The 12,700-nt window shown below is 41.2% G+C and overlaps 1 protein-coding gene and 1 long non-coding RNA gene across 4 annotated transcripts in view; one reads left to right on the top strand and one right to left on the bottom strand.

Moving 5' to 3' along the window:
• Positions 1-11,962, bottom strand: part of LOC124237923 (uncharacterized) — a 63,911-nt gene extending 51,949 nt beyond the window's left edge. For both annotated transcript variants that reach the window (XR_006888179.1, XR_006888180.1), the window contains exon 1: positions 11,873-11,962. This is a non-coding gene — a long non-coding RNA (uncharacterized LOC124237923). The remainder of the gene's footprint in view (positions 1-11,872) is intronic.
• The window catches only part of LOC124237922 (zinc transporter ZIP10-like), a 123,725-nt gene that overhangs the window by 51,267 nt on the left and 59,758 nt on the right, over positions 1-12,700 (top strand). Inside the window, exon 1 of one of the 2 annotated variants that reach the window (XM_046658052.1) lies at positions 12,233-12,343. The exons of the other annotated variant lie outside the window; for it this stretch is intronic. The gene's annotated coding sequence lies outside the window, so the exon portion shown is untranslated. Of the gene's footprint in view, positions 1-12,232; positions 12,344-12,700 lie in introns of those variants that run through there. 2 annotated transcript variants of the gene reach the window in all.

The following is a 12,700-nucleotide window of genomic DNA, read 5'->3' on the forward strand; positions in this document are numbered from 1 at the left end:
GTTATGATGCTCTTAACCATGAGTGAGGACACAATAGAAACCACAAGATTATGGTTTAAAATGAGGGTTTCTCCTTTGAGTGTACTGAGTTTAATACTTCTGAAAGTCTGTAGGTAGATAAGTCTACTAGGCGGTTGGAAATATGGTCTGACCTTTAAAAGAGAGATTGGGCTTAGAATACAGATTTTGGAGTGTTCAACATAAAGTTCATAGTTGAAGATGTAGGAATTTGTGAGATTTCGGTCCCCCTGAGAGATAATATAAAGTAATAAGACAAAGCAGTCAAAGGTGGAAACTTAGGACATATCACTTAAAGGACGGGAAGAGGAGGAATCATTCAGTATTGGAGACCAGAAGAGAGTATTAGGCAGGAAGGGAACAGAGGAAAAGCATGACTGAAGATGCTAAAGAAAGAGAGTTTTCACAAGGAAAAGATCATTCTACAGTGCAGGATGAAGATTGTCAAAAGGCAACAAGATTTGGCAAACAAGCAATCAATGATGACAAAAAAATAAACTATTTTTAGAACAGTTTTAGATATGCAGAAAAACTGTAGATAGCACAGAAAGTTCCTATATACCTAACATCAAGTTTCACCTATTAATACTTACATTGCTTTGATATATTTGTTACAATTCATGAACCAATATTCATAGATTATTAACTAAAGTCCTTTTCTTTTTTTTCAGATTTCCTTAGTTTTAACCTAATGTCCTTTTTCTGTTCCAGAATTCCATCCAGGTTATCACATTACATTTAGTTGTAGTATCTTCTTAGGTTTCTCTTGGTTGTGACAGTTTCTCAAATTTTCTTTGTTTTTGATGACCTTGACAGTTTGAGGAGAACTGGTCAGTTATTTTGTAGAATGGTCCTCACGTTTTTCTCACGATTAGCCTAGGATTATGGGTGTTAGGGAGGAGGACCACAGAGGTAAAGTGCCATTGTAATCATATTATATCAAAGGTACATATTTATCAACATGATTTATCACTGTTGATGTTGACCTTGACCACCTGGCTGAGTTAATGTTTGTCAGGTGTCCCTATTGTAAAGTCACTCTTCTTGTTCCCCTTCCCATACTGTACTCTTTGAAAGGAAGTCACTGTGTGTAGCCCACACTTAAGGTGGGGAGTTGAAGAGGGAATATCTACATAAATTACTTAGAATATCCCTGCATGGGATATTTGTTCTTTCTGCCCCGCTTTTAAATTTACTTAATCATTTATTTATATCAGTATGGACTCCTGGATATTTATTGTATACTTTGGGCTGTAACCCAAAGCTATTAATTTTGTTGCTCAAAGTGTCCAGCTTTGGCCTTTGGGAGCTCTTTCAGTGGCTCCTGTGTCTCTTTCACATACTGCCTTTCAATAATGACTTTTGAGTGAGCCATTTCACTAGAGTGGGGAACACAGGCATAACAGTGTGTTGAGCAGTAAATAAGTGGTGAAGCAGAAAAACAGTTAAGCAGTGACTCAAATCAAGGTGAGGCATATTATCTGTCTTTATAAGTCCTTTAGACATTTTAATCTCATAAAAACACAAATCAAAGTTTTGGCTGTGCCATGAAAATCCTCAAAGCAATAAAAAAAAACCAGCCCAGAGTAATCTAATTGGATGAACACTGAGGATGCTACTTTAAATTTATATCTGAGACTGAGAAAATAGTTACTGTCTGTTCTTACTGCTTTTATAATTGGAGTACACTAATTTTTTCTTTTAACAGAGAGTAATGTGGTAAACGTTAATTATAATGTGAGTGTGCCAGAATTTTTGATGTACTCAAAACTTCTCTGTGACTGCGAGCAGTGCAAGATTATAGAGAAAATGACTTGATTTTAGGTCTCATTTTAATTCCTGCAAAGACTTGATCTTTAGAAATGCTATAAAAATGTTTTCCAAGGAATAGGTAATTTTTCTCACAGTGAATATATTCTAGCAGTAAAGCAAGTTAAAAATATTTAGAAGACAAAGGTTGGGTTCATTTTGTTCTCTGAACATTTCCTCATTCAAATTAACTGCTGAATTTTTAAAATTTTACAGGGGGCAAAAGAAGCAAGTGAGGGTTGGAGGTGTCATTTGATAGGTGTGGACAGGTCAAAGATGAAGGAACAAATTAATTCATAACTCCTTCCACATATACTAGTATCAGCCATGTTTCATGTATTGGGTCCAGGGAAGTCATTTCCAGCAGCCATTACACTAGTATTTACTCCATATCTACTTTGTACCAAGTAATGTGCTAGATGCTGAAGATACTACATTGAACAAGTCACAGTCCTGCTACTAAGCAATTGGTGAGTATAGGAGACATAGATTGTGGGTAGACAAGTAAACCACAAGTACAGTACCCTGCAAGCTATGTGCTATATTTGTGAGCATGTAAGAGGTAGAGCTAATCCAGAATTGGTCTGGGAAGAGAAAGGGGTGGGGAAGCTTCTTACAGTGATATCTAAACTGAATTCTGAAGGACAAGTAGGAGGTGATCAGATGAAGGAAGAGGAAATGTGCAGAAGAGAGGAAGCCCTTGAGACAAGGAGAAAAGCATAACATTTGAGGGAGTAACAGGTCTTCCAGTATGGCTGGACCAGAGAGTTCTCGACCTGCATCATCCAGTAGAAGTATAATGTGAACCACTTACGTAATTAAACATTATTCAGTAGTCTCATTAAGTAAAAAGAACCAAGTAAAATTAATTTTAATAACACTTTAGCCCAAAATATTTAAAATATTATCTCAGCATTTAATCAATATGAAAAGTTAGACATGTTTACACTTTTTTTGTACCACGTTTGAGAAATCCAGTGTGTGAATTAGACGTACAGTAGTCTTAATTTGGACTAGCCACATTGCAAGTGCTCCACAGCCACCTGTGGCTAGTGGCTGCTACATTGGACAGTATCATTGTAGAGCAAAGTAATGAGAGAGAAATCTGCAGAGATAATATGGGAGCAGATTCAGTAGGATATTGTGTGTTGGTGAGATTGTTTAACCCAAGGGCAATGGGAGGCTTTAAAAAGTTTGTGCATGGGAGTAATCTGATCAAATTAGTGATGACTCTGGGGTTCTTCTGGTCAAACATGGCAGCTAGAACATGTGTGCTTAGTTTTGCTCCTTCACTAAAACTCACAAAAAGGGTATTAAGAAGTAACAAAGATATATCTATAAATACAGACAAGATAATGGGCAAGAGTAACAAACCATTTTTTGGAAGACAGAAAGGGAATGGTGAACTATTTCCTCTGGGAGCTTAGTCCCTGGAAATGGGAATAGCGGGGAGAGGGAGGCCCATTGGTGCTCCAGCACCCCAGAAACACTCAAGAATTGAAAGCACGGGGCCCTTCTGCAAGGAGGTGAAGGGCATGCCTGGAAGCAAAAGGATATTTGGAAATCTATGTAAGGAGCAGACTCCTCGATTTCTCAGATTATGAATGTGTGTATTTTTTTTTTTTCTTTCAAGATTTTATTTTTCCTTTTTCTCCCCAAAGCCCCCCGGTACATAGTTGTGTATTCTTCGTTGTGGGTCCTTCTAGTTGTGGCATGTGGGACGCTGCCTCAGCGTGGTTTGATGAGCAGTGCCATGTCCGCGCCCAGGATTCGAACCAACGAAGCACTGGGCCGCCTGCAGCGTAGCGCGCAAACTTAACCACTCAGCCACGGGGCCAGCCCCCATGAATGTGTGTATTTAAGAGAGTTAAAGCCTGATCTTTACTGAAGTCAGTAGCAGACACTTGAGACTGATGAAATAGAGGACAAGCATAGTATTCTAAAATATAAATCCCTGGAGAAATGCTAAAATAATTGAGGGTTTTGTTCTGGGAAGGGAGATCCCGGTGATAGACTGCTGATTTTATTCTATTTTAATTTTTTTTAATGTAGTTAAATATATGTAACAAAATGTACCATTTTAGCCATTTTTTAAGGTATAATACTCAAGCAGAGGTTTTATTGACATATTTATCAGTAGATGAAGCTGAATCCATGTATAATGTATAAATTTCACTTTTTTTCCCGCTACTAAGACATCAGATAATTGAATGAATTTAATCATTGTATCTTTTATTGTGATAAAATATACATAACATAAAATTTACATTTAACCATTTTTAATTGTATAATTAAATGGCATTAAGTACATTCACAGTGCTGTGCACCCATCATCGCTTTCCAAGTTTTTTTCATCCAAGTAGAAACTCTGTACCCTTTAAACATCAACTCCCCATTCTCTCTCTTTCTCAACCTCCCATCCCCCAAGGCCCTGGTAACCTCCATTCTAGTAATTTCTGTCTCTATGAATTTGCTGATTTTAGGTGTCTCATATCAGTAGAATCATAAAATATTTTTGTCTGACATTTCACTTAGCATAACGTTTTCCAGATTCATTCACATTGTAGCATGTATTTCTATTTGAATTTTAAAGCTAATGTCAATGTATTCCCTTGATCAAAATAGAAATTAAAACAAACAGAACTTCGCAAAGTAATGCCCATTCTATAGGTATTGACAACGAAGCTGAATCATGAGGTTAAGAAGGGTCTTTCAAGGTCACAGTTGGTAAATAGAGCTGGGGATCCAGTTTGATTCTATCTCCTTGACACTTCTCAAATCCAACCGTTTCTCTTTATCCATGATGACTTCTCATACGATTATTGCTATAACAGCTTCCTAATTGTATTAGTTTTCTATTGCTGCTATAACACATTACCTCAAACTTGGCAGCTTAAAACAGGACAAATTCACTATCTTACAGTTCGTAGGTCAGAGGTCTGTCTGACACAGGTCTCACTGGGCTAAAACCAAGGCATCTCTCTGCAGGGCTGTGTTCCTTCTGGAGGCTCTAGGGAGGGACCCATTTCCTTGTCTTTTCCAGCTTCTAGAAGCTGCCCACATTCAATTTGTGGCTTTCTGTCTCCAGTAACATTGCATCTCTTTGACCATTCTTCCACAGTCACCTCTCCCTCTCACTCTTTTCTGTCTCCTTCCACTTTTAGGGACCCTTGTGATTAAATTGAGCCCACCTGGCTAATTCAGGATAATCTCCTTATCCCAAAGTCAGCTAATTAGCAACCAAATTCCACCCCCAATTTCAATTCCTTTGCCACATAAACTAACATATTCTCCGGTTCCAGGGATTAGCACGTAGACTTCTTTGGGGGGACCATTATTCTGCTCACCTAACTAATGCTATTGTCCACTTCCTGTGTTCATGCCACTTGCTGCTTAAAATCCTTCAGCAGCTCTTACTGCCCTCAGGGTAGCATTTGGACTCTTAGACATGGCACACAAAGGCCCTGCTTACCAGTCCTGTCTTTCTCCCAATCCCCCATGCCAAAAACACACACCGACACCATGTGTTTCACTTCCCCCAGCTGAGAATCACGCTTTCACTCACTTCATTTCTCTGCTTCAGTTGATCTGCCCCCTGCTCTTTATCTGGCGCTCTCTTACTCATTCTTTAAGTCAGACCCGGGATGTCATGTCCTTTTGGCCGTTTTTGGCCTTTGCTGTCATAGCAACCCATACCTATCTCTAAGAGCACTTGCCACTCTGTATTGTAATTGCCTCTTTAACTACTTCGCCAACTGGACTATAAGCTACTTAAGGGCAAGAATCATATTTGTTCACACTCATATCCCAGCTACTTCACATAGTGGCTTGCACATAAAAGGAACACAAACTATTGCTTGAAGACACTTCCATCCCTCAACGCTTTTATTTGTTTCTTTTTTCCAAGGTAGACTTGCAGCGGATGCAGATTTACATAAATCTAACGTTGAAGTGTACCTTTAATTCCCTAAATGAATTTCACTTTAAATCTGCTGGGATATATTTGTCTGCACCTGACCAATTCTTCATTGATTAGCACATTAGTAGTTCATATTTACATGACTATGATCAACGTCATTAACATACACCTGATTCTGCCTAACTTTTAATACAACGTTACTGGCATAAATATCTGAACAACTATATCAAATCACCATAAAGAGCGGAAAGCTTTCAACTAAGTGTGTAACCAGATTGGATAATTAACATTCTAATTTAAGAGACTGGAATAAACATCTCCTTGGAATTGATTCAAGCTAGTCAAGCTGAAAGATAAAGCAGAAAAGAAAAACTGTTTGTGTTAGAAGTATCTTGAAATGTTTTATTCTATTCTTTATTTCATTTAAAATTTCCATTGACCTGAAACACTTGCAGACTGGGAAGACACCAGTTTATGGTTCTACTGATTTTTTTAAACTACCAACTTTTGCAGAGAAAGTAACATAGATGTCCTTACAAAAATCGGGACCTGCACATAGTCTTGATGTAAAGGCAAGGTGTCATATAAGGGGTAAGAGCATAGCCTCCAGAGCCAGACTGCCTGGACTGGGGTCCTGGCTCTGCCACATGCTATATAACCACCTCAGTTTTCTTCATCTGCGAAATGGGCAAAATATCATCTACCTTCCAGGGCTGTCATAGGAATAAAATGAGTTATCATATATAAAGCACTTGAAATGGTACCTGGCACATTTTGAACCATACACCTTCATGTGTTTAGGGTAGGAAGAAAGTCTGAACATAACTGCTTAGAGAAATCATCGGATGCTGTAGATGAGATCATCAGGTGTAGTAGGTTGCCAACTGTTGGGCACTGTCAGAATTGTTGCTCACAACACATCAGGAAGTTTCTAAAACTTCTCTAAAGATGTGTGCTGGTAAGAAGAGGTCGTTTATGGGATTTTATGAAGAACACAAAAGTGGCTTATTTTAGTAAAAATAAAATATGATTTGAGCTTTACATAGAAACAAATTCGGAAATCTCTGCAAATTACTCATGTTTTGACAATTCACTTATTGCCTTCCCTAATATTTAGAATTTTGCAGCATTCTTGCTGTCAAATTTTTAATAAATAAAGGTAAGCAATATTTGTTAAGATAAACCAAGTGTGTCTTGATTTTAAAAGAGATACTTGATTGCTTTCATAAATGTCAGTTGTGAAATGGTCTCATTATTAATTAGCTTGGAAGCCCTAGGCAAGATTTGAAATTTGCTCTCATATGATGACATTTTAAAATGAATTTTAAAAATGAGCTTATTAATTTTAACCAGTTAAACTAATGAGCCTGTTTTTAAAAATATTTACATGGTAACTTATTACAAATTCATTTCCATGTTGATAATTTTCCTTAAATTGAAGTGTAACCATCCACAAATACTCTTCAAATTTAGAATATTCATGTGGATATGTATGTTACTTTTTAAAATTCCTTTGGACTAGGAGCTAAGGTTTGTAAAGCTGATTTCTGCTTTGCCTCCAGAGTCCAAGAGATCCAAAATGGCTGCCTGTTGGCATCTAGGCCCCATCGTTGGTACAAGTGGCTGCTCACCAAACCTACTGTTTTTCTTCATCTTAGTATTCTGTGAGTGAACAAGGCTGGCTGGAAGCAAGATTAAGAAGTTGACAATTTGTCTAATTTTCCTTCTGTCCCTTTTACCACACTACCACTAGGAATCTAGATAATCACGCTCCCTATTTAAAGCTTCCTCTTCAGAAAAGACCTGAAAAAATATACTCACAGGAGTATAAATAATAAAATGGTAGTAAGTTCCCCCAAGGTCAAGGTCCCTTTGGTTTTGAAGGCCCAGGAATGAAGTTCCAGATGTGGAATTCCAGGGATCGAGCACAGTCGAGTAGGTTTGGGGTGGGAAGCCTTCAGGGGACCATCACGTGGGCAAATGTGTGGTCTGCCTGCCATCCTGGCTCTAGCTCTTAGCTTCTTGCTCTGTTCATTCTTCTGAGTGGGCCTCCTCTTTCCCCTAGGCTAGATCTCATTCTTATTTTCAAAACGACTTGCCATGGCAAGTCAGAGGCTTTAAGCTTCTCCATTCCTGTCTTTCTTCCAGTGGGGATGTCTAATGCTAAAGGCCTTTGTTTGTATCGTGATGAATTGAAACTAAGGGGTCTGGCTAGTCTAATGTTAGCATCATCCAGGCAAATCATACAGAAGTTAATTTTTCCATCATGGTCGAGGAGTTGCTTGAATTGTTTTGTTTCATTTCTCCAATCTATTTTTGTTTTTGCAGACAGCCTGAAGCCCATTTTATTGCATCAGCCTACCAACGCACAATGATCTCACTTGACAGGCACATCAGTCCAATTTGTCTCTCAGCAGGGTAGGAGGGATCATCTCTCCCTGCCTTTGCGTACCCTCCTCAAAGTGGTGGGCTCTGTGGAAGAGGATGACCATCCTACTTACATGAGTCCTGCTCTTTAGAAAGGGGTGCAAGGGCAGCTGTGATCCTCTCATGAGAACTTCCATGCAAGCTCTCAAGGCCTGTTTATCTTAATTTTAGGAATGGCAAGTCTTTAGATAGTGGAGCCATAATTTCTCAAGGGAGCAGAAAAACACTGCCCCGTAGGCCCTACTTCCCATCCTGACCATGAGCTTGACAAGTTAGATGTCACACAGTGCCACAGGCCTCAAAGAACAGGAATGCGATGTACTTTTTACATTTCTCTCGCCTCAGATCTGGGGCTGGGGCCTCAGTTTCCAGGCTGAAAAACAGTCTCTAAAAGTGAAGAGACGGTTGTTAATTTTACTTCCCACCTCAGGGTTATATATCAATGCAATTTAGTCTTCCTTGTACTCTTGTCTCTAGGTAGAACCTTGTCTGAACTAAACTTTTTTGGCTATGTAAAAATCAAAGTTTAAACTGAACATGAATTTAAGGAACTTTATCTTTGATTATTACTAATCTTGATTCACAGAAAGAACAACTGAGTTTGAAAGGTCTGATTTCTTAGAACCCGTCATGTTCTTTATAAATTTAATTAAAGTTTCTTTTTTTTCTTTAAAGATTGGCACCTGAGCTAACATCTGTTGCCAATCTTCTTTTTTTTTTTCCTCTCTCTTTTTCTCCCCAAAGCCCCCGAGTACATGGTTGTAGATTCTAGTTGTAGGTCCTTCTGGTTGTGCTGTGTGGGATGCCACCTCAGCACGGCCTGATGAGTGGTGCTAGGTCCGCTCCCAGGATCCCAACTGGAGAAACCCAGGCTGCTGAAGCAGAGTGCGCGAACTTAACCACTCGGCCGGGGCCAGCCCCCTAACTAAAGGTTCTTAACTTTATTGTGGATGATGACATTTTCCCCTCCACTAGAGGGAAAACTAAGTTTACGACACGGACTTCCTTTAGTCAGAACCAAAAATTGAGGTATGAAGTGTGGTTCTTATTTCCTTTATTAAATGTAGCTGGTTCTTTTCTAATCCTCTGAGGGGCAGAAAGGGCCATTGGATTTATTATATCATGCCTCACAAAGGTAGATTGGTCATGTTTAAAGTTTAGATATGTGAAATAAAATCGAGACTGGAACAGTGTGAGTAAGCAAAACAAATGAAAGGTAAACCATTTACACACAATTCAATACTCTTTCTTCCCTCCAGGTATTGCAAATCACCTATACTGTTTTTATAGTTCAGTTGAGCTTCTTTATGAATCAAATGAGGTGGCTAGAAAAAAAGTCTGACCCTTTCACATGGTTCTATGATTCTAACCTATTAGAAATTCCTTACCTCGACACGTTCCTTGTATATTAAACATACGTTATAGCAATATTTTTGCCGCACTCTCCATTGTTTAACTCAGCAGGTGATTTTGAGTAAGGCTGCAAGTCATTTTCTAAGATTCCTTTTCCCAATAGGAAAAGTAGTAGACTTGTTTGCAGCTCAATCATTTGCCCTACCTAGTCATTTTGCTTTCAGTCCTGCTGTAGTCAGTGTGCATATACTTGATCATATATGAATGTTTGGGTGAGCGTATCAAAGTGGTAGGAGATATGGTTTATTTTCAAGTACCTTACGCTATAGTTTTATGCAGGGATGATATTTAAAATACATAACAATTAGTAAAGCATAGGCACTAACCAATTAGAATGGAAGTCCTTGATATGGGTTGGGTCCTGCAGGTTTCCTTCTTAACCAAGTATTAACCCTTTAGTTCTTGAAATGTGGGAGGTTTGGGGAATCCTGAGAGAAGGGGCTGGTACACGGGTGGGAATTATGGGGGATTTTGACTCAGAGCTGCAACTATTGACCAATGTGTATGGAAGTATTTCAATATTGGATCAAAACTAAAAAGCAGTGTGGGTGTGGGTGCCCTAAAATATAAGGAATGTATGTACTATATCTTATTGATATTTCGAAGAAAGGTACTGCATGTATTTTAGAGGTGCTAGTAATAATGTGTTCAATAAAATAATTATAAGCCTTAAAATATGAGGGTAATTTGGCAGCTTTTTATGCATTGGATTCAAAAGATGTACTATATTCATTTTATGAAATCTAAGGTACTTTAGTTCTGATTTTATGAAATCTAAGGACCTTAGAATAAGTTTAGACTAATTCACTTAACTCATCCATGAATCAGAGGACCATGGTCACTGTCTCCCACAGTTAGTGACAATGGTGAGCCTTGAAGCTAGGACTCAGGCTTCACCTCTTTCTTCTACACCTCAGGACTTCTCCCTTTGCCTAAGAGCAGCTATGGAAACAGCAGGAGTGAGGTCAGCGGATTGGCTCTTCCAAACAACAAAAAAAGGGATATGAAAAGCTTGGTATCCTGGCATTCACTAAGCACCTAAAATATATTCTTGCAGAAATAAAAAACAAACGCAAGGAGCTAGCCAATGGCATTAGCAGCTAAGTTCTTCAGCTCCCCTAAGGCACCCTGGGGTTTGCCAGTTTGGATCCCTGGCCTGGACCTACACACCACTCATCGAGCCATGTTGTGGCAGCATCCCACATACAAAATAGAAGAAGACTGACACAGATGTTAGCTCAGGGACAATCTTCCTCACCAAAAACAACAACAACAAAAAAACCAAAAGCAAAACAACTTCCTTCATGAAGGTAAATATGCAGAACAGGGGGAATATGTAACCATACCAACTGGGTTTGGATCCCAACTCTCCTCCCTACGTGTTCTGTGATCTAAGGCAAGTTACTTAACTTCCTATGCCTCAGTTTCCTGGGGTAGGATAATAAGGCCTACATCACTGTGTGAGGATGATATTAATATATATGTAAAGCACTTAGGAAGTATCTGACACACAGCAAAGTTTGCTATTACTATTGATCCTAGTTTTATGCACGCTGCTAGATATCAATAAGGCACCCACCCCCACAACACACCCTATTAAGTAGATTCTGGGGGGACACAGAAACAGGCCCACCCGACAGTACAGATGAGCCACAACATGGACATTAAGTGAGTGCCAGGAAGCAGAGTAATGAAGCAAAGAGGTGTCCAGAGCCACCCTGTACAAAAAGTATGGGTTGTGAATTGCTTCGTAAGAGGGGAGGAGACAATTTAGGCGGCAGGTATGCTGTAAAGGAATGGGAACAAGAATAAGCGCGACGTAGGCAGGAGTCCATGGAATCCCTTGGCTGGATTGGGAGTTTTGGCTGTTGGGTGTTAAGGAATAATCAATGAATGAAGCAGTAGGAGGTGCTGGAAAACCTTGGAAAGTTTCCAAAAGCCTCAAGAATTCCTCTAAACGCGTGACATGCTTTTTGGACTCAACTTTTTCTTTTAGGCTTGGAAGGCTCACAGGAATCGCGCTTTAGAATAAATGGGGCCGCCTTAGAATAAATGCGGCCGGGGCGGGAGGGCGGATGGGGGGGGGGGGGTGTGAGAGACTATGCAAAAGACCTCGCACTTAGCCCTAAATAAATATCAGTTCCCTTTTTGCTCTATGAGTCTGAAGGTTTACTTTAACAAAGCCGAGGGGTTAAGTTAACGTAGAGAGTTTAACTCGTGTACATATAAACATCCTGACTTACCAATTTGAAACCTGGCTAAAGCAAAAGACCTTCCATTACTCACCCGCCTTCCCAGGGCCGCAGCAACTGACTAGCAAAGCCGGGAGGGAAGGCGACCGGGTAAAGGGAGCTGCACGCATGCGTTAGAAGCCGCCCAACTCCCCCGCGGCGTCCTTTCTTGGAACAAAACTAGCGCCGAGCCTTGGAGCTCCGCAATTTGCGTAGACTCGAATTTCCTATTACCCCGACTGCCTGTGTGAAACCCGTGAGTGGTGCAGTTCCCCTACGCAAGTTACGTTATCCGAAGTGAATGGCTGGGTGGTGCTATACGCCCAGAGCGTAGCACCCATAGGCGGACGGGGTGCGGCTGCGCAGGGACCTGAGAGGGCCTTGTACGCCGCTAGCGTAGTGTGGTGTCTGACGTGCGGGCCTCCGCGACGCAGTTAGCGCAGCCGGCTTTGGTGAATACACGATTTGGTGCAGCCGGGGTTTGGTACCGAGCGGAGAGGAGATGCACACGGCACTCGAGTGTGAGGTAACTATAAAACCCCGATTTGTTTACATTCCCTCCCCCAGAACCGGCCCCGTGCGCGGCGGAGCCTGCGAGTCCCGGGACGGCGGGGGGGTGGAAAGGGAGACAAGTACCGGGAGTCGGGGCTCGGTCCTTCCCGGCTCCGGGCGCTGCGCTGCCCGCGCTGCTGCAGGCGGCGGCGGCGGCGGCGAGTCGGAGCGGAGCGCGTGGTGGGCTGCGCGTGGGCGCCGCGGCTCCTCGTGTGCGCTCCGGGCTGCCGCGGGCTGGCCAGCCGGCAGCCTCCTCCCCGCGTGCGGGGCCCGGCGCCAGCCTCCGCCGCCTGCCGAGGCCGGGGCGCCGCGCGGGTTGCGGGGGAGCGAG

Source organism: Equus quagga, chromosome 4 (assembly GCF_021613505.1).
Source record: "Equus quagga isolate Etosha38 chromosome 4, UCLA_HA_Equagga_1.0, whole genome shotgun sequence".
Classification (NCBI taxonomy): Eukaryota; Metazoa; Chordata; class Mammalia; order Perissodactyla; family Equidae; genus Equus; species Equus quagga.